The sequence below is a fragment of the Aulostomus chinensis genome, chromosome 5 (genome assembly GCF_037954235.1).
Source record: "Aulostomus chinensis isolate RoL2024-O1b breed Wild chromosome 5, RoL_Achi_v1.0, whole genome shotgun sequence".
Lineage (NCBI taxonomy): Eukaryota > Metazoa > Chordata > Actinopteri > Syngnathiformes > Aulostomidae > Aulostomus > Aulostomus chinensis.
Genome location: NC_141324.1, coordinates 11,133,085 through 11,154,444, shown reverse-complemented (window position 1 = coordinate 11,154,444; position 21,360 = coordinate 11,133,085). Strand labels below are relative to the sequence as shown.

The window sequence follows — 21,360 nt, the reverse complement described above, 5'->3', positions numbered from 1 at the left end:
GCTGTGTATATGGTTGAGAAGAACTCAGAGGATCCATTGATACAGAGGTGGGATGTTGCGGTGGTCTGTAGACTGTAACGCAAAGCAAAACCAAAGCCCATGAAAACCAAACCAGTAAAGGAGCAAAATAACACAAAAACAAGCAACAACAACAAAGCAAAACATGAAGTGATCAATTTAAGTCCAGTCTAGTCCAATATTCATCACTGTTGACCATTCATGACCAAGAAAATTTCTGAGAGGGGACCATTCTTTGACAAATAAATCTAGAGTTCCCCTCATCAGATGAGAAAGTCTCTCAAGAGGGAGGAAAGAAAGCAGTTTTTCATACCACAAGTTTAACGTGGGGGGAGATCCTCCACCCATACATGGAGAATTGAGGAACGTGCAGAGTAGAACATGAGGTTCAACAATTTCTCCCAGAATACACAGTTCAGGGTCTATTGTTGTTTTCAATGCCATAATTGTTTTCTATTTCAATTATAACTGAAGACCAGAATTTTTTAATCATTGGACAAGACCAGATTAAATGAAAGTAAGTGCCAGGGTGTTCTTTACGCTTCTTGCATGTACTAGGACATGATTTGTTGTATTTATTACGTATTTCAGGGGTTACATGCAGTTATTGATTATCTTAAATTACGTTTTGTGGGATTTTTCTGAGCTACAAATTTTCTTGGCATTCTATAGAAGTCTTTCCCAGGTTTGGTCATGGCGTGTTTTAATGTTCACTGATGTCTTATCATTCTCAAGCAATTGGCCATATGAATATATATGTGTGTGTGTGTGTGTGTGTGTGTGTGTGTGTGTGTGTGTGTGTGTATCTACATACACACACAAAGTATTCACAGTGCTTCACTTTTTCCACATTTTGTTATGTCAGCCTTATTCCAAAATGGATTCAATTCATTATTTTTCCTCAAAATTTTACATTCAACAACCCAAAATGACAACGTGAAAAAGTTTTTTTTGAGATTTTTGCGAATTTATAACAAATTAAAAACTAAGAAACCACATGTACATAAGTATTGTAGAACTTTTTCAACAAGTCATCATTAATCAGTCAGAAGGACCCACAGAGTCTATATTGCGCTGTTCAAAATCTGGAGAGGACACCTTCTAGTTAGTTCAAAAGAATTTATTCAGATTAACAGGAAAGAATCCAGAGCTCTGGAGATCGTCTCCCTATCCTGGAGTCAGCACACGCAGATGCGTCGTCCCTGGTGTTGGGGCAAGAAGTCCAACGATCTAACTATCTTCTCCAGTTTTATGTGTTACAAGGAGGTGCTGATGTGATCGCTTCTGCTTCAAGTGTGTATTTTTGATCTTGTGTTATTTTGCAGATTCTTCTGTCTGACCGCGTGCCAGCACCATCTGTTCCTATCGTAGACTTCTTGTTGCATCTGTGAAGATCAAAACCTCTCTTGTCCTGATTCATGACCTTGCTCTTATCTACTTCATGCTACCGTAGAAATTCTGTGGACTCTGTTCTGACCTGATTAGCTTGAGGGAGTGATGCTAGCATGAGGTACACTCCTGCTAGTCCCTGTTGTGACCTTTTCATCTGTCCACTCTTATACAATCTGGTCTGTGCTTCACTGCCTTGTGTTTCCTTCACTCTAGCTTAAGTAAATATATGTATAAATTTAACTACAGTCTAAGCAAATATATGAATAAATTTATCTACAGTATTCACCGCCTTTGCCATAAAGATCAAGATTGAGCTCAGGTGTCCACTGATCATCCTCGAGATGTTTCTACAGCTTAATTGGAGTCCACCTGTGGTAAATTCAGTTGATTGGACATGATTTGGAAAGGCACACACCTGTCTATACAAGGTGCCACAGTTGACAGTGCATGTCAGAGCACAAACCAAGCATGAAGTCAAAGGAATTGTCTGTGGACCTCCGAGACAGGATTGTTTCGAGGCACAAATCTTGGGAAGGGTACAGAAAAATGTCTGCTGCTTTGAAGGTCCCAATGAGCACAGTAGCCTCCATCATCCTTAAATGGAAGAAGTTCAGAACCACCAGGACTCTTTGTAGAGCAGGCCGGCCATCTAAACTGAGTGATCGGGGGAGAAGGGCCTTAGTCAGGGAGGTGACTAAGAACCCTATGGTCACTCTGTCAGAGCTCCAGCGTTCCTCTGTGGAGAGAGGAGAACCTTCCAGAAGGACAACCATCTCTGCAGCAATCCATCAATCAGGCCTGTATGGTAGAGTGGCCAGATGGAAGCTACTCCTTAGTAAAAGGCACATGGCAGCCCGCCTGGAGTTTGCCCAAAGGCACCTGAAGGACTCTCAGACCATGAGTAACAAAATTCTCTGGTCTGATGAGACAAAGATTGAACTCTTTGGCGTGAATGCCAGGTGTCATGTTTGGAGGAAACCAGGCACCACTCATCACCAGGCCAATCCCATCCCTACAGTGAAGCATGGTGGTGGCAGCATCGAGCTGTGGAGATGTTTTTCAGCGGCAGGAACTGGGAGACTAGTCAGGATAGAGGGAAAGATGAATGCAGCAATGTACAGAGACATCCTGGATGAAAACCTGCTCCAGAGCACTCTTGACCTCAGACTGGGGTGACGGTTCATCTTTCAGCAGGACACCGACCCAAAGCACACAGCCAAGACATCAAAGGAGTGGCTTCAGGACAACTGTGTGAATGTCCTTGAGCGGCCCAGGCAGAGCCCAGACTTGAATCCGATTGAACATCTCTGGAGAGACCTGACAATGGCTGTGCACCGACGCTTCCCATCCAACTTGGTGGAGCTTGAGAGGTGCTACAAAGAGGAATGGGCAAAACTGCCCAAAGATGGGTGTGCCAAGCTTGTGGCATCATATTCAAAGAGACTTGAGGCTGTAATTGCTGCCAAAGGTGCATCAACAAAGTATTGAGCAAAGGCTGTGAATACTTATATACATGTGGTTTCTTAGTTTTTTTAAATTTTTAATAAATTTGCAAAAATCTAAAAAAAAAAAAACTTTTTTCACATTGTCATTCTGGGGTGTTGTGTGTAGAATTTTGAGGAAAAAAATGAATTGAATCCATTTTGGAATAAGGCTGTAACATAACAAAATGTGGAAAAAGTGAAGCGCTGTGAATACTTTCCGGGTGTGTGTGTGTGTGTGTGTGTGTGTGTGTGTGTGTGTGTGTGTGTGTGTGAATATTGCTTGTAATCAGCTTCTTATTGTTATTGCTTTTGTGATAAGACGGTCCAGTGTGTTCACTTTGTCTCCACTTTTATAATATGGGATTTAATTTACGTAACTTCTGAGCTGTAAGTAGCAAAAAAAAATGTGTGTTGGTGGGAGATTGAACTTATCTTGCGATTGCAGAAAAGACTCCAGAGCTCCACCGTGGTACATATCCTTAATTTTTGTGATACCAACTGATGTCCTTTCAGAAAAGCCCACATCTACACAAGTGTTTTCAAAATCACCCTCAGTTTTTTTTCTATGGCTGCTCATAACTTTTTTTTGGGGGGGGGGGGTGTTTGCGAGTATTGTATGTTTTGTCTATATTGTCAACCACAACAAATGTAAAGATGTTGACATTTTGCCTTAACTGCACAATCAGTGCCAAGCCACGTCTCTGTTGAGAGGTGAAGAGGTAATTGACTTTCACTCTACACTTGTGAACTTTTGCCTGCTACTGGTTGTAAAGCGACATGATGACTTTCATAGTAAACATTAGATTACATATTATGATATTTTACATTGGATTATATTTTACATAGTAAAGATTACAGCATTTATTTCATTTTGTTGGCTGAGTTCATGGAGAAGTCAAGAAAAGATGTGAGAACAAAATCTGTTGCAGTTCAGTGATGGGAGGGGTCTGTGGCCTGGTCTTCCTCCTCTTCTGATGATCTCTCACAAGTGAAGTCACATGTTGTGACAGTGTCCGCTGGATGTGGTGGATATTGATGACATCAGGTCACCTCAGCAGGTCACATCCCTCCGCCTCTCACATACAAGAGTAAGAGCGAGGACAGAACATCACTGGAACTGGACTCAAGTGAGTCTGGACGGGAAAAATCCCCCCACTCATTCTTTGGTTTTGTTTTAGCAGCTTTGTATTTGACATTTGAAGTTTTTATTTCACATAAGTTCTGGTAGCATAAAGTAAATACACAAAGAAATCACAACAACTCACACAGCAACCACAAACAATGTGCCCTGCAAGTCTTTTAGCTGGGGGCCCATGGGCCAACACCAGTCCACTGATCAGTTCTGAATGGCTTCCAGAACTAAAAGACTCCTTAGTCTCCCTTTATTTAAACCTGAAAAAAGGACATTCCTGGGTCAATAAATACTTCAAGAGCTCCAGGCTGCAGTGAAGAGTGAGACTACAAACATGGGGTCAGGGCTCGGAGGTCCAGGCTGCGGCTTTACCTGTCACCCTGTCAGCATGCTACGCTACCTAAATTAAATAAGCTACCTACGCTACCCGTGCAATCTACATTACGTACATTACCCACACTACCTACATGACTTACTGATGTGAGCTCTGTTACCGACTACCTACATTACCTGCGCTACATATGTTACATACATTACCTATGCTACCTACGTCACCTACACGACCTATGTTTTTACGCTACCTATGCTAACTTTGCTGCCTATGCTAACTGCGCTGACAAAGCTACTTATGCTACCTACACTACCTACTCTCCCTACGCAACCCGTGGTAACTGTGCTACCTATGTTGCCGATGCTATCTATGCTCCTTACGTTACTTACACTGTAGCCTGACCTGCACCTCCATGTCAATTTTACTGGGAACATTAAGAAATTGTTCATTTATGTGAAGAAGGGGTGGTGCCGGACCTGCAGGTTGAGGAGCTTCCTGGTTCTGGTATCAGGGGCCTCCATCTCTTCCTTTGACAGCTGATTATCCCAACAGGGGATCTGGTGACTGGCAGAGCTTTGTGTTGGTGGCTCGGATTTGGTTCCTCCTACTGAGAGGACCTCTCAGGATCTCCTGACTGTGGAGGTGTTTGGTGGTGGCCGACCTCCCTCAGCCTCCTCATGGGTCTGTTAGCCTGGTGGATCCCCAGTTACTTGTAGCTGTCCTGAACATCTGCTGCCTTCTGGTAGTTCAGCCCGTCAGATTTGATCATCTTCCCTCTCTTCGGTACCATCCAACCACACTTATCGTGATGTGGTTGCTGTAGATCCTGGTGATGTGGACCAGTGACTGATTGTCTCGTTCATTCCTGGCCTGCAGCCTCTAGTGGAGGACCTGAGCTGAAGGAAGACACACACCATCACACTTTCTGTTAATTTGCTCTTTGTTCAAAGGAAGCTTTGTTAAAATAAACTCACAGCCACATTCCATGTTCTGGTTTGAGACAGCTACAACAAAGTTATTATCGTCATTAATTGATTAGCCCTTAAAATGTCGGTAGAAATTGAGAAATGATAAACACTATTTCTCAGATCTTTATGAGTTGACAACCAGCAAATGTTCAAGAGATATCAATGATGAAAACAGCTGGGGATTCACCTTCTACTGTTGATGATAACGAGTCAAATCAAGTCAGGTTTATTTGTGTGTCACCAAACCCCAACCAAAGTTCTCTCCTGACTCTTTCCAAGTAGAGCAGGTCCAGCACCTCCCTCCTTCAATGAACCTCCACCCAACAATTCTCCATCAGCAAGCATATCCTGCAACAGCAGCCACCAGAACCTTCCTTTACCAGCAGGAAGGTGGAGCAGATCCAGGATCAGTGGGGACAGAGAGAGAGCAGGAGAGCAGGACAGAGACAAAGACAGAGAATGGAGGAAGACAGAGAGACAGAAGGAAAGAGAGGGACAGAGATAAAGACAGAGAATGGAGGAGAGACTGATGGACAGACGGGGACGTGAGCAGGTGGAGCCTCTTCAGGTCTGGAGCCTCCTCCAGCAGCACCAGGATCTGGGATGAGGGGAGAAGAAGAGGAGTTAGTAACACGTATGAGGACAGGAGGAGGAGAGAGAAGCCCAGTGCATCATGGGAGATCCCCAGCAGTCTGAGCCTATAGCAGCAGATCTAAGGGCCAGCCTAAGCAGTCCTGACTATAAGCCTGATCAACAAGGAGGTCTTAAGTCTGCTCCTAAACCCAGAGAGGGGGTGTGGGTCCTGGACTGAAAGTGGGAGATGGTTCCACAGGAGTGGAGCCTGATAGCTGAAGGTTCTGGCTCCATTCTACTGTTAGAACTCTAGGAACCAGCAGGAACCCTGCATCCTGGGAGTGAAGGGTTCTAGCTGGATCATAGGGGACTAGGAGCTCTGTCAGGGATGAAGGAGCCTGATTGTTGAGGACTTTGATGGTAGAAGGAGAATTTTTAATTCTATTCTGAATTTGACAGGGAGCCATGCAGAGAAGCCAGTCCAGGAGAGACCTGGTCTCTGCTAACAGTTGTAGTCAGCACGCAGGCAGCAGCGTTCTGGACCACCTGGAGAGTCTTTAGGGACTTATGAGTCCAGCCTGGAAGTGACAAAAGCAGGGACTAGTTTTTCTGCATCTTCTTGAGCCAGGATGTGTCTGATCTTTGCGATGTTACGTAGATGGAAGAAGGTGTCCTGGAGATTTGTTGAATGTGGGAGTTAAAGGGTCCTGGTCAAAGAGAACTCCTAGGTTCCTTACAGTAGTGCTGGGGGCCAGGGTGGTGCCATCCAGGGTACCTGTCTCATTAGATCAGGTGGTCCTCAGGTGTTTGGGCCCAGCACAAGAACTTCAGTTTATCAGAGTTTAATAAAGGAAATGATGGTCCTCCATGTTTTCCTGTCCTTCAGACAGGCCTCCAGTTTAGTCAGCTGGTTTGTTCCATGTGGATCATTGATGAGTTCAGCTGAGTGTCGTCTGCATAGCAGTGAACATTAATGGAGTGCTTCCTGATCATGTGACCTAGAGGAAGCAGGTACAGGGTGAAGAGGACTGGTCCAAGCACAGAGCCTTGTGGAACACCATCAGTGACTGAAGTGGCCTCAGAGGAACCATCATTAACTAGTACCAACTGAGACGACCCAGTAAATATGACCTAAACCAGTTTATTGTGGTTCCTTTAATACCAGTGACAGGTTCCAGTCTCTGTAGAAGGATATGGTGGTCAATGATATCAAAGCTGCACTGAGATCTAATCAGACCAGCACAGAGACCAGTCCCTCATCTGGTACCAGTAGGAGGTCACTGGTAACTCTGACTAGTTCTGTTTCTGTTCGAGGATGATCCTGGAACCTGACTGAATCCTCCAATCAGCTGTTGCTGTGGAGAAGTCACAGAGCTGTTTAGCAACTACTTTCTCCAGAACCTTGGAGAGAAAAGGAAGATGTGATGTTGGTCTGTAGTTGGTAGAACTTCTGGATCCAGGCTTGTTTTTTGAGGAGGGTCTCATTCCTGCTCCTACTTTAAAGGACTGAGGGACGGAACCAGATACCAGCGCCACATTGATCATATTTAAGAGGGAGGGGTTAACGAGGGGAGAGAGTCTTGGAGCAGCTTAGTTGGGATGGGGTTTAGAAGACAGGTGTAGGTTTAGAGGAGAACATTATTGAACTGAGCTCATGAAGGCTGATGGGAGAAAAACTGTCCAAGTGTGTGTCTGGTCCTCCAGCTGCTTCTCAAGTTCTGGGTTCTAGGTGCCATGTTGTCAGCTGATGGCAGCAGGAGAAGAAGTTTCTCTCTAATCAGGAAAATTTTGTCATTAAAGAAGTCCATGAACTCTTTGCTGCCCAGGGAAACAGGACTACTTTGTTCAGTAGAGCTGTGGCTCTCTGTCAGTCTGGCTCCAGTACTGAAGAGGAACCTGGGTTGTTCTTGTGTTCCTCTATTGTATTGTATTGTATTCCTCTCGTGCTGAGTAGTCAGCTGCTCTGGTTCTACCAAGGGCTTTCTTCTCGGTTCTAAGGCCATCTTTCCGGACTCCATGTGACTCCTCCAGTTTGGAGCAGCACCATCTTCTCTTCACTTTCTGTGTTTCTTGTTGAAGCTGTCAGGTTCCAGAACTGTACCAAGGTGCTTGTTTCCTTGGATTCATAGTTTTCTGTTTTAGTGGGCCAGTAGAGTCCAGAGTTGTTGCTAAGGTGCCTGCTGCTCTATGGATAAAATGATCAGTTTGGGAGGGACTAAGGTGGACAACAGCGCCCTCTGTTACGGTGGGACGTGACACTGAATTTAGAACCAATGGAACCACTTCCTTAAATCCAGGTGTGGCCTGATCAGACAAACATCTGGAAACTACAGTTTTCCTGAGTGGAGTGTAGTTGATCAGTCCAAATTCCAAAGTGATTGATTGGTGGTCTGATAAAAGCGTAGTAAAGAAATAGTTCAGCTTCAGTTCCACATGTTAGGAGGAGGTGGAGGTGTGGTTGTGACAGTGAGTGGGTTCATGGACAGACTGATGGACACCAGTTGAGTCTAGGAGAGAGAGAAATGCAGTACCAGACTGTGGTTATCAACATCCTCATGAATACTGAAGTCTCCTCCAATCATGACTTGATCTGATTTAGAACTAAACTGATAGAAACTCTGAGAATTCAGATCAGAATCCAGAGTCAGGACCAGGAGGACGGTCCTCAATAATCAATCAGAGGCTGGAGAGTTTCCAGGCTGGAGGAGACAAACTAAGTATCAGACTTTCAGATGAATGGAAACTTCTTCTGGTTTGGGATTTATTACTAAACTGGTGTCAACAATGGCAGCAGCGCCACCTCCTGGGCCGGAGCCTGGAGGAATATGAGTATTAGTGTGACTTATTTACCAATACACGTTTGACTGGGAGCTCCTGTGTGTGACTCAGCAACACATACCAAACATGACCTGGACCAGCAAGCCCATGCAGGAAACCAGTGGTACATTTAGGTAGGTACATTTCAGCCCCTGATTGTGCTCAGGGGAGTTAGCATTTACTATTTTCTTTCAACAGTGGTGGACACTATTATTCATCATTTTTCAAAAAGTTGATTTGGAGTCTGCAGTGTGAAGCCCCAGCTAATTTAGATTACCTACAACTTGGGTTGAGGTTGTTCAGGTCTCTTGTCAGAATACTACCCAGGCAACTCCCTAGAGAGCTGTTCCAGCAGCTGTTCCGGGCCCAGGACCAGGTGGAGGGAGTGTATTTCCACACTGGTCAAGAAGGGCCTCAGGTCCATGGTCAGATCTGGTCCATGTGGCCACGGAAACAAGAAGTGTGGGGTTCCTGTTGGAGCTGGAGCCTCCACCACCTGACACTTCACATGAGCATCTGAAGATGAGTGACAGCACATTGATTTAGTTGTATTATTACACATTATTATCGAATGTTTGTCAAACTATACATTTGGTAAGTGTTTGATACTCTTTCATTGGTCACGATGAATTCAGCCAGCGAGGAGGTACACACAGAATATTGGGAGACAAACTAAAAATCATTCTCCCCCTAAGCACTAGAACCTCCTGGCCTTGCTCCCCTGAATCCGTCCATCCCAACCCCCCCACCCCCTCTTGGGCTATTTGCTGACTTCCTTGTGTCTTCCTCCTCATTACCCACCTCTCCCTTACCCTCCCTTCCTTTGTGCTCATCTGTCTCCATAGATTGTGTCAGCTGAGGCTGCTGATGGGACACTGCAGTTTGACACTAACCTTTGCCTGGCATGTCCTTGACTGGGAGGAAAAACTCCATGTCAGCAGGACACAAGACAGCAGGATCATTGGGAGATGATGATGGAGAGTGATAGATCTCTCAGCTTTCTCAGTACCAATTGTTGCATTTCAATACACAATTGTTAGTTGTTGAATTGCATCATTTAACCCACGTGATGTTGAGCTAAGTAGTATTATATTATATATAGTATTATGATAATATATATTATATTATATATATGTAAGCCAGAAAGATGACAGTTTCTGGGTCGTCCGTCAGAAATGAAGGAATAAGTCTGAAATCGATAAACCTCAGTTGCAATAAGGTTATCAAGTAACAAGCAGACTTATGAACAAAAAAGTTTTTCTTAATGTAATCCTCCTCTACCTGCGTTGTGGTAAACGTGTGACCTCACTTTCTGTTTGTGCATTGCTGAACATAGTGCTTTGCTTGCTGTGCTAGCTAAAGTGTGATCATCCCTGCTAATTCCTCATTCGTTGACTAATTACCTTCCCAAACTACGTATCTATTTGCTTTATTTGGCCTAAGTTTAAAGACTATCTGTCTTGTAGCGACAGACTTTCTTTCTGTAAACTCTCCACTCTAAGCTAGCGATGGCTTCCCTCTCGCTCTCCTCTCTCCTGCTCAGTGGGCCACTGTTCAGTTCCTCCTCAGCCTCCTGTAGTGATACTGATAAGTGCGTTAAATGTAGTTTGTTTGTAGCGTTGGAGGCGAGGCTTAGCGAGGTTGAATTGGACCTGCGGAGGCTCTGCACCGATGGATCCAATCAATTAGCCGCTAGAGATAGCCAGTCCCCGTTAGCTGATGCGGACCGTTTTTGCTTAGCCCCAACTAGCGCTCCCCCAGGGCGGCTGGGTGACTGTCCGAAGGAAGCATAGTCCAAAAAGGAAGCCTGCTGTCAGCGACCAACCACCGCTTCACGTCTCTAATAGGTTCTCCCCACTCAGCGACACACCCACCAAGAAAACAACTCTGGTAATTGGAAATTCCATTCTGAGAAACGTGAAATTAGCGACACCGGCGACCATAGTCAAGTGTATTCCAGGGGCCAGAGGGGGCGACGTAGAGTCAAATTTAAAACTGCTGGCTAAAAGTAAATGCAAATACGATAAAATTGTCAGTCACGTCGGCGGTAATGACATCCGACTACGGCAGTCGGAGGTCACAAAAATTCTTAAAGCTGCACGCAGTGTTGTGAGGGCCTAAGCCCCTGGCCTGAATCCAAGGGTGTCTTGGTCCAGTGTGTAGGCCTTGTAGTTGAGGAGTTAGAAGCCTGAGTCTGATCAGAGCTGAGAGCAGAGCTGAGAGCTGGCCCTTTAAGAACCCCTCCCCCACTGCTCTGTCTTTGATCTGTGCTAGAGTGAGAGCAGAGCTGAGAGCTGGCCCTTTAAGAACCCCTCCCCCACTGCTCTGTCTTTGATCTGTGCTAGAGTGGAGAGCAGAGCTGAGAGCTGGCCCTTTAAGAACCCCTCCCCCACTGCTCTGTCTTTGATCTGTGCTAGAGTGAGAGCAGAGCTGAGAGCTGGCCCTTTAAGAACCCCTCCCCCACTGCTCTGTCTTTGATCTGTGCTAGAGTGGAGAGAGAGGAGGAGCACCAGAATTGGAGTGGGGACATCAGGAAGAAGTCTGCATACGTTGGTCAAGAGGGACACAGAATACCATGTTTTTGTAGGGGTTTTTGTCAGGAATGCAGTGGTGTGTTTGTTAAAGCTGTGGGATGGATGGTGTAGACGTGAGAAGCATTTGTTTGACAGTATGTACCCTGAGAGGACACCGTCTCCCCATAGACTTCCATTGTAAGGTGAAACGTGTCTCCCCCACTTTGACGGCTTGTAAAATCGATACCGAGTGATTCATATAAAAACCTTTAAAGATTTTTGAAGAGCAGAGTTGTGTGATTGATGTGTGAAAGTTTGGAAGCAATAGCATTAATGGCCTAGGAGGAGATAGATTTTGTTCGGGGAGTAAAAAAAGTACTGATTTTGCCAGTTTTTTCCAATTAGTGGACATTCTATTGTAGACAGATCAGGGGTCAGAGTGTAGTAATTGTTGGTCTTGATGAGACGAGTCCAATGGTGTTGGTCCCATGTTTGTGGGACATTCGTGGGAGGAGTTAGTGCGCTCCAAATTATCTAAAATTATCTTTTCGTTGTGTGGCTCCCTAGGTGGCGCTATAGACTTTTGTGGTGTTTTTTTTTTGATTAGTGAATGTTTAGCCAGACAGGACAAGTGTGGTGAATTTCAGTGAATTTCATGCATGTTCAGGGGGTGAAATTAGATGATGCTCATATTGCGCACTCATTGACAGCAAGAACAGTCCAGGACCAGGTTTTGAATGGTGTGGATGTGAAAACTGGCTCCAGGCCATCTGGCCCAGGTACCTCATGGGTGTTGGGGGGCTGGGACACTGTTTGGTGGGTGTTTGTAGTGTTTTTAGTGCTGCTGATGTGTTGATCTGCTGAGCAAACATAATAGGGTCTTCGCCTGAAGAACCTTCAGGCTCAGGCCCTAATTATTGAGTCGGTGTGTACATTTGTGAAGACGATGTTGGACTCTGTAGTCTCTCTGGACCACTGCCTCATCGGACCAGTCGTCGTTCAACCGCTGGCTGTCGAGGTGGCGTCCAGCAAACCAAGTGGGCTTCATTGATAAATGGAAAACTTTCTGGGGGAGACCTGGTCTGATTAGGAGAGACGACATTCATTTCTAGAAATATGGCCCAGTTTATAATAGAACCAGAATCTTGAGAACCCAGAGTTCAGACCAGGAAGCAGAGCTGCCGTCTTACATGCTTCTCTGCGCGTCCACTAGGGGGCAGTCACCCACCCACACTCCCATAGAGACTGTGTCTTTCCACCATGCCAGTTTATTCACTCCAGTTCTACTGTAGAGGAGTCAATCAGAAAAACCTCATCAAAGTTAAAACAACCACTAAATTAACTCAACAGAATATCAGAATTAGATGAGGACGATTGAATATCAGACCTCTGATGCTGAAAACTGAACCAGTGAATGAAATGATATCTGACAGTTGTGTTGACCTGCTGAGTCTCACTGAAGCCTGGCTGGTGATTGATGAGGATGCTAGTCTGAATGAATCCACTCCTCCAGTCACATTAATACTCACAATCCTCCAGGCTCTGGCCCAGGAGGTGGCGCTGCTGCCATTGTTGACACCAGTTTAGAAATAAATCCCAAACCAGAAGAAGTTTCCATTCATCTGAAAGCCTGATTCTCAGTTTGTCTCCTCCAGCCTGGAAACTCTCCAGCCTCTGATTGATTATTGAGGACCGTCCTCCTGGTCCTGACTCTGGATTCTGATCTGAATTCTCAGAGTTTCTATCAGTTTAGTTTTAAATCAGATCAAGTCATGATTGGAGGAGACTTCGGTTTTCATGAGGATGTTGATAACCACAGTCTGGTACTGCATTTCTCTCTCTCCTAGACTCAACTGGTGTCCATCAGTCTGTCCATGAACCCACTCACTGTCACAACCACACCTCCACCTCCTCCTAACATGTGGAACTGAAGCTGAACATCTGGTTGTGTTTCCACAGAACGCTTTTATCAGACCACCAATCAATCCCTTTGGAATTTGTACGAATCAGCTACACTCCACTCAGGAAAACTGTAGTTTCCAGATGTTTGTCTGATCAGGCCACACCTGGATTTAAGGAAGTGGTTCCATTGGTGCTAAATTCAGTGTCATGTCCCACTGTAACAGAGGGCGCTGTTGTCCACCTTAGTCCTTCCCAAACTGATTATTTTATCCATAGAGCAGCAGGCACCTTAGCAACAACTCTGGACTCGACTGGCCACTAAAACAGAAAACTATGAATCCAAGGAAACAAGCACCTTGGTACGGTTCTGGAACCTGACAGATCAACAAGAAACCCAGAAAGTGGAGAGAAGATGGTGCTGCTCCAAACTGGAGGAGTCACATGGAGTCTGGCAAGATGGCCTTAGAACCGAGAAGAAAGCCCTTGGTAGAACCAGAGCAGCCGACTACTCAGCACTAATAGAGGAACACAAGAACAACCCAGGTTCCTCTTCAGTACTGGAGCCAGACTGATAGAGAGCCACAGCTCTACTGAACCAAGTAGTCCTGTTTCCCTGGGCAGCAAAGAGTTCATGGACTTCTTTAATGACAAAAGTCTCCTGATTAGAGAGAAACTTCTTCTCCTGCTGCCATCAGCTGACAACATGGCACCTAGAACCCAGAACCTTAGAGGCAGCTGGAGGACCAGACACACACTTGGACAGTTTTTCTCCCATCAGCCTTCATGAGCTCAGTTCAATAATGTCCTCCTCTAAACCTCCACCTGTCTCCTCGACCCCATCCCAACCAAGCTGCTCCAAGACTCTCTCCCCTTGTTAGCCCCTCCCTCTTAGATATGATCAATGTGGCACTGGTATCTGGTTCCATCCCTCAGTCCTTTAAAGTAGCAGGAATTAAACCCTCCTCAAAAAGCAACCCTGGATCCAGAAGTTCTACCAGCTACAGACCAACATCACATCTTCCTTTTCTCTCCAAGGTTCTGGAGAAAGCAGCTGCTAAACAGCTCTGTGACTTCTCCATAGCAACAGCTGATTGGAGGATTCAGTCCGGTTCCAGGTTCACCCTGTACCTGCTTCCTCTAGGTCACATGATCAGGAAACACTCCATTAATGTTCACTGCTATGCAGACGACACTCAGCTGAACTCATCAATGATCCACATGGAACAAACCAGCTGACTAAACTGGAGGCCTGTCTGAAGGACAGGAAAACATGGAGGACCATCATTTCCTTTATTAAACTCTGATAAACTGAAGTTCTTGTGCTGGGCTCAAACACCTTAGGACCACCTGATCTGATAAGACAGGTACCCTGGATGGCACCACCCTGGCCCCCAGCACTACTGTAAGGAACCTAGGAGTTCTCTTTGACCAGGACCCTTTAACTCCCACATTCAACAAATCTCCAGGACACCTTCTTCCATCTACGTCACATCGCAAAGATCAGACACATCCTGGCTCAAGAAGATGCAGAAAAACTAGTCCCTGCTTTTGTCACTTCCAGGCTGGATTACTGCACCTCCCTCCTACCAGGCTGGACTAATAAGTCCCTAAAGACTCTCCAGCTGGTCCAGAACGCTGCTGCCTGTGTGTTGACTAGAACTGGTAGCAGAGACCAGGTCTCTCCTGGACTGGCTTCTCTGCATGGCTCCCTGTCAAATTCAGAATAGAATTAAAAATTCTTCTTCTACCATCAAAGTCCTCAACAATCAGGCTCCTTTATCCCTGACAGAGCTCCTAGTCCCCTATGATCCAGCTAGAACCCTTCACTCCCAGGATGCAGGGTTCCTGCTGGTTCCTAGAGTTCTAACAGTAGAATGGAGCCAGAGCCTTCAGGTATCAGGCCCCCCTCATGTGGAACCGTCTCCCAGTTTCAGTCCAGGACCCAGACCCCCTTTCTAGGTTTGAGAGCAGACTTAAGACCTTCCTTGTTGATCAGACTTATCGTCAGGACTGCTTAGGCTGGCCCTTAGATCTGCAGCTATAGGCTCAGACTGCTGGGATCTCCCATGATGCACTGGGCTTCCCTCTCCTCCTCCTGTCCTCATATGTGTTACTAACTCCTCTTCTTCTCCCCTCATCCCAGATCCTGGGTGCTGCTGGAGGAGGCTCCAGACCTGAAGAGGCTCCAGCTGCCACCCGTAGCTCCACCTGCTCACGTCCCCGTCTGTCCATCAGTCTCTCCTTCTGTCTCTCTGTCTTCCTCCATTCTCTGTCTTTGTCTCTGTCCTGCTCTCCTGCTCTCTCTCCATCCCCACTGATCCTGGATCTGCTCCACCTTCCTGCCTGGTAAAGGAAGGTTTTCATCGCTGCTTTTGCAGGATGTGTTTGCTGATGGAGAATTGTTGGGTGTAAATTCATAGAAGGAGAGTGGTACTTTACCTGTTTTGCTTGTAAAGTGTCATGAGATAACTTTTTTGTGGATTTGGCGCTGTAGAAATAAAATTGACTTGACTTGACTAACAAGTGAAACAACCTGAGATAGAAAAAACTGTCAGTCTGTACTTTGTGCCTAAAAACTGAAGTAATTTTAACCTGAAATGAGGTGATGAATAAATTACAACGAATAAATCTTTGCCTCAATGGAGGTTATGGATGAACACACAAACAAATTCAACTGCAGATGTTTGTTCGTGGTTCGGCGACAAAAGTTCAGACCTCCACTACAGCACAGTAATTTGTAAGAAAGCAATTATAGTCAAAGAGTGAAACTATGGATGTCCTGTTCAGTTTACTCAATGTGAAATCAGGGCCGATTAGGGCATTGTAAACTGATCAAAACACTTTTACGTAAAAGAGTAGTTTTAGCTAGTAGTAGTATTCGTAGCTTGTAAAACATATATATGCTCAAGTGGGCAATGACAGCATGACCTGGAGGCGTGTAATTGGAAGGAACGGTAGGCCTGACCTGCACCCGAGTGGTGTGCAGTTATTGGACTTCTGTGTGAGAACCAGTTTGTCCATAACTAACACCATGTTTGAACATAAGGATGTCCACCGGTGCACGTGGCACCAGGACATCTTAGGCTGTAGGTCTATGATTGATATTATAGTTGTATCATTTGATCTGCGGTTCTGGACACTCAGGTGAAGAGAGGAGCTGAGGTGTCAGCTGATCACCATCTGGTGGTGAGTTGGATCAGGTGGCAGGGGAAGACACTGTGCAGACCTGGTAGGTCAAAACAAGTAGTGAGGGTTTGCTGGGAACGCCTGGTGGAAGAACCTGTCAAAATGATCTTCAACTCCCACCTCCAGCAGAGCTTCAACCGCATCCCAGGGGCAGTGGAGGACATTGAGTCCAAATGGACCATGTTCCACTCTGCCTTTGTCAAGGCGGCTGTTGTGAGCTGCGGCAAGGCTGCTGGTGCTGGTGACTGGCGGTAATCCCTGAACCCGCTGGTGGACACCAGGGGAGAGTGGAACTGTCAGACTGAAGAAGGAGGCCTCCAGGGCATGGCTGGCCTGTAGGTCTCCAGAGGCAGCCGACTGGTACCAGCAGGCCAAGCGGTGTGCAGCTGTGGCAGTCGCTGTGGCAAAGACTCCGGCATGGGAGGAGTTCGGTGAGGCCATGGAGGATGACTGTTGATCGGCTCTGAAGAGATTCTGGCAAACCGTCAGTTGCCTCGGATGGGAAGGTGGCAACTTGTCCACTCTGTTTACAGTGGTGGCTGGAGGCTGCTGATGTCAACTGGCGCGATAATTTGACAGTGGAGGGAATACTTAAAGGAACTCTTCAATCCCAAATCTTTCAAGCTTTTTGAAGCCTTCCAGTCTAGATTCAGGGAACACCATAGCACTGAAACAGCACTGGTCAGAGTCATCACGTTTGGACCTGAACCCCTCAGGGACACCTCTCTAACCAGATCACTACTCTAGATGGCATCACCTTGACCCTGAGGACAACTGCAAGGAACCTTGGAGTCATTTTTGATCAGGACCTTTCCTTCAGCTCCCACATAAAGCATGTGACCAGGACTGCCTTCTTCCATCTGCAGTATCACTAAGAGCAGGAACATCCTTTCCCAGAGTGATGCTGAGAAACTGGTGCATGCATTTATCACTTCTAGGCTGGACCACTGCAACTCTCTCCTGTCAGGATGTCCCAACAACTCTCTGAAGAGTCTCCAGCTGGTCCAGAATGCTGCAGCCAGGGTTCTGACAGGAGTTAAGAAGAGAGAACACATCTCTCCACTTTAGCTTCTCTCCTTCCTGTAGGATCTAGAATCCACTTCAAAATCCTTCTGCTGACTCATCAGGCTCTCAATGATGAAGCTCCATCCTCTCTGTCCTACCAGAGCACTCCGCTCCCAGAATGCAGGTCTGTTAGTGACTCCCAGTATCTCTAAGAACAGACTGGGAGGCAGAGCCTTCAGGTACCGGCTCCTCTGCTGTGGAACCAGCATCTCTCCATGGGTCAGAGAGGCAGATACTCTGACTACGTTTAAGTCCAGGCTTAAGACCTTCCTTTATGACAGAGCCTTCAATCAGGACTGGTTCAGGTAGCGCTGAACCATTGATAGCTATGCTGCTACAGGCTTAGACTGCTGAGGGACACATCAGGTTACATGGAGCTCCTCTCCTCTTCTCTCCTCTCCTCTCCTCCTTGGTGTCTCTCAGTCTCTCTGTGTTTCCTCAGATCCACCAGAGCTCCATCTCTCTGTACCAACCACCACCTGCATCGCCCCCCTACCCCCCCCCCTTTTCCCAGCTGTTACACCGGCCTGCGCTCCCCTCCCATGAACCAGTCTACCATCCAGTCCCCCATCAAGCTGGCTTGCTCTCCCTGCCTCCCCTTCCAGAAGCTTCCTTCTTCAACTGTTTTTAACATTTCCATGTTTCCTACATTCTGTGTTATAAACTGTTGTCTTGTCAGTCTCCTGCACGTCTGTCCCTCCTGGGTGAGGGATCCTCCTCCCCTCCTCACCCTGAGGTTTCTCAGATTTTTCCCTGTTAAAGGTTTTCTATGGAGTTTCTCCTCAGTCGATGTGAAGGTCTGAGGGCAGAGGATGTTGTTATGATGCCATGAAGCCTGGAGACAAACTGGTGGTGAAAACAGGCTACAAATAGAACTGCCTTGCCTTGCCTTGCCTTGCCAACAACACATATGCCATGGAGGAAACAGAGTTGGTGGAGGACTGGGCGGGGGGGGGGGGGGGTCGTCCAATCTCCAGGGAAGTTGCAGAGGCATTGGATCAACACTGCGGCAGCAGAGCTCCGGAGTTGGATGAGATCATCCCTGGGTATCTCAAGGCTCTTGATGTTGGGCTGTCTTGGTTTACATGTCTCTGCAACATTGTGTGGACATCGGGGGGCAGTGCCTTTGGAGTGGCAGACCAGGGGTGGTCCCAATATTTAAGAAAGGGTATCAGAGGGTGTGCTCCAACTATCAGGGGATCACACTCCTCAGCCTCCCTGAAAAGGTCTTGTCCAGGGTACTGGAGAGGAGGGTCAGGGCGGTCGTCGAACCTCAGATCGAGGAGGATCAAGGTGGTTTTCATGCCGGCCATGGAACCGTTGATCAGCTCTTCACCCTCGCTAGTGTGCTGGAGGGGGCATGGGAGTTTACCCAACCAGTCCACATGTGCTTTGTGGATCTGGAGAAGGCTTATGACCATGTTCCCAGGAGCATCTTGTGGGGGTACTCCAGGAGTATGGGGGGGTGGCCCCTCGTCTCTGCACTGAAGGAGTGAGAGCCTTGTCCGCGTTGCTGGCAGTACTGGTTCCCAGTGAGGGTTGGATTCCACCAAGGCTGCCCTTTGTTTCCAGTTCTGTTCATACCTTTTATGGAAAGAATTTCAGGGCACAATCTGGTGATGGAGGGGGTCGAGTTTGGTGGCGGGAGGATGTCGTCTCTGCTTTGTGTGGATGAAGTGGTCCTCTTAGTTCACAGCCGAATGTGAAGAAACAGTCTTTGACCAGGCGCAGTTCATGGAGAAAGCGGTGAAATTCACCCATCATTACTACTGGGATTATGCAATGCATCCAGATACAGCGGTGTTTGGTTTTCTGCCGTATCTGGGACTTCCACAACAGGTACAAGGCAGCCATGGTTGATGATGGAAAGAAATGGCGGAAATAAATTCTCCTCACAGGGGAAAAAAGTTTGTGTGAATGACACAAATAAAAACATATGATACAGCAATCAAATTTGCGCAAATAAAGTGATGCGAAAATTTGCGTCGCGTTTGGTGTTAACATGCCTTTAGCCATTCTTTGGCAGTTTCAAGTGCCTCTGGAATGGATGGCTTGGTGTATTTCTGGGGCAAAGCTTTATTCACCATGTTTCCTCACTGCAGTTCTGCTAGCTGGCTAATTTCTCTCCTTGTTGCCTTCATTTTGGTCTCCATCCTTCTCTTCAATGGAGATATTGTTTCTTATGCTCCATGTCCATGTCTAGCTGGTACCCAAGCATTTCCAGTGTTACTGTTGCTGTACTGTGCATCAGCTTGTTGGTCTCTGTGATGGTTGCTGTGGGTATTGTGTTCAATAGCATTCACATCCACCAGTAAATCAGCTTAGGGTACTTGACAACTCAGATGTGGTATTTGTCTGAGGTTCCAGAGTTCTTGGTGGTTCATGATCTTCCTTGTTGTGACACCATTAAATCGTCTGAGGTTACTTGACAACTCAACTTTGTTATTCGTCTGAGGTTCCAGAGTTCTTGGTGGTTCATGATCTTCCTTGTTAGGTCAGCAGCTCTTGTATTAAGGCTGTTGGTATCTATTGGGGCTTGGTACTGTTCAAGTACGCCGACTTCACCGGGTCCGTTGATGAGAAGAGATCAACCAGAGTCGTCTGCTTTAGACAAATCAACACTTTATTTCACACAACAAAGCAGACACAGATATATCTGGAGACCCCACTACATGCACCTTGAGAGTTCAGCAGAGAGTCTGAATAAGATATTAACAGACAGTGAATATATGCTTGAAGCCACACCTTTTTTTGCATACGTAATTTTACACTCATGCATATCACACTTCTTGATTAGTACTCCTGCCTCCTGCACAGTCAGGTCGTCTTGTCCTGTTGTTTTTGTCATTCAGCCTTGACAGTTCGGGCGCAACTCGCAGCCTGCACAACTTAACATAAACAATCACGTCATGTACTGATACACAATCAACTCCTGATATGGTAGTAACATATGAACAGAACATGATCAAAAGCTCATTTTCTCACAATTCCCCCTTTTGATCTCCTTTAGAAGATCACTCTAATTAGTACCGTTTAAAATCAAGTTTCCGCCTCAGGATCTTCTGGCTCGTTAATTAATAGAGGAATGCAAATAATCTTTCAATACACTTGATTCAGCTTGAAGCAGTTAAAACACAGTGTTGCCTGTGAGGGCTAACTTGAGCGTAGCGGCAAGAAAAGTAAAACATACGACCAGCCAGAGGATGATGAGCAGAATCATTTGTCCATCATTTATGTTGTCGGCCGCTCTGGGTGGTATCTTCTTTCTTCTTTCTTCAGTCACAGGGGTCGACTACCCTGTGACCTTGCCAATGACCGGGGATTATTTTGCCCCTTTGTTGAGGTCAGGGTTTGATTCTGACTCAGCTGAGTCAGTGCACCGTCTTTGAAGGTCTGCGTGGATCTCCTGGACTGATCTGCCTGGTTCCTCTGCCGCTGCGCACTGGCTCCAATGGTACCAAGAGTCTCCTTTCCCTCTGAGCCGCACCGCATGGAATGTCCTCTCAGTCACCTGGAATGGAACGGTCCACCTGGGTTCAGACCACTTCCGCTTGATGACCTTCAGCAGAACCCAGTCAGCAGTGGGGAGGATGCCCTCGACCTTCGCATGTCTTTTGTCCTGAACCTGTTTGGAGAAATCTGAAATGAGAGCTTGGAGTTCAGTAAAATATGCTTTGTGCCCTCTTTTGAATTCCAGCTCCACTGGTGGCAGGCCTGCTCCTGGTCCTGGAAAGTGCCTTCCTGTGGAGAGTTCAAATGGGGTGAAACCTGTTCCCTGATTAACAGAGCATCGAACTGTCATTAGAGCCAACGGTAGAGCATCCAACCAATTTAAATTTGCTGTGCACAGACTTTAGCCAATCTTTGTTTGATGGTTTGGTTCATTCTTTCCACCTTACCTTGTGATTGAGGGTGATACACGGTGCCAAACGAGTGCTTCAACCCCAACATTGCCTCCACCTGTTGTAGATGTTGGTTT

The 21,360-nt window shown here is 46.5% G+C and overlaps 1 protein-coding gene across 10 annotated transcripts in view; it reads left to right on the top strand.

Annotated features, from left to right (window-relative positions):
- Positions 1–21,360, top strand: part of LOC147261177 (uncharacterized) — a 164,700-nt gene that overhangs the window by 31,525 nt on the left and 111,815 nt on the right. The window lies entirely within an intron of this gene.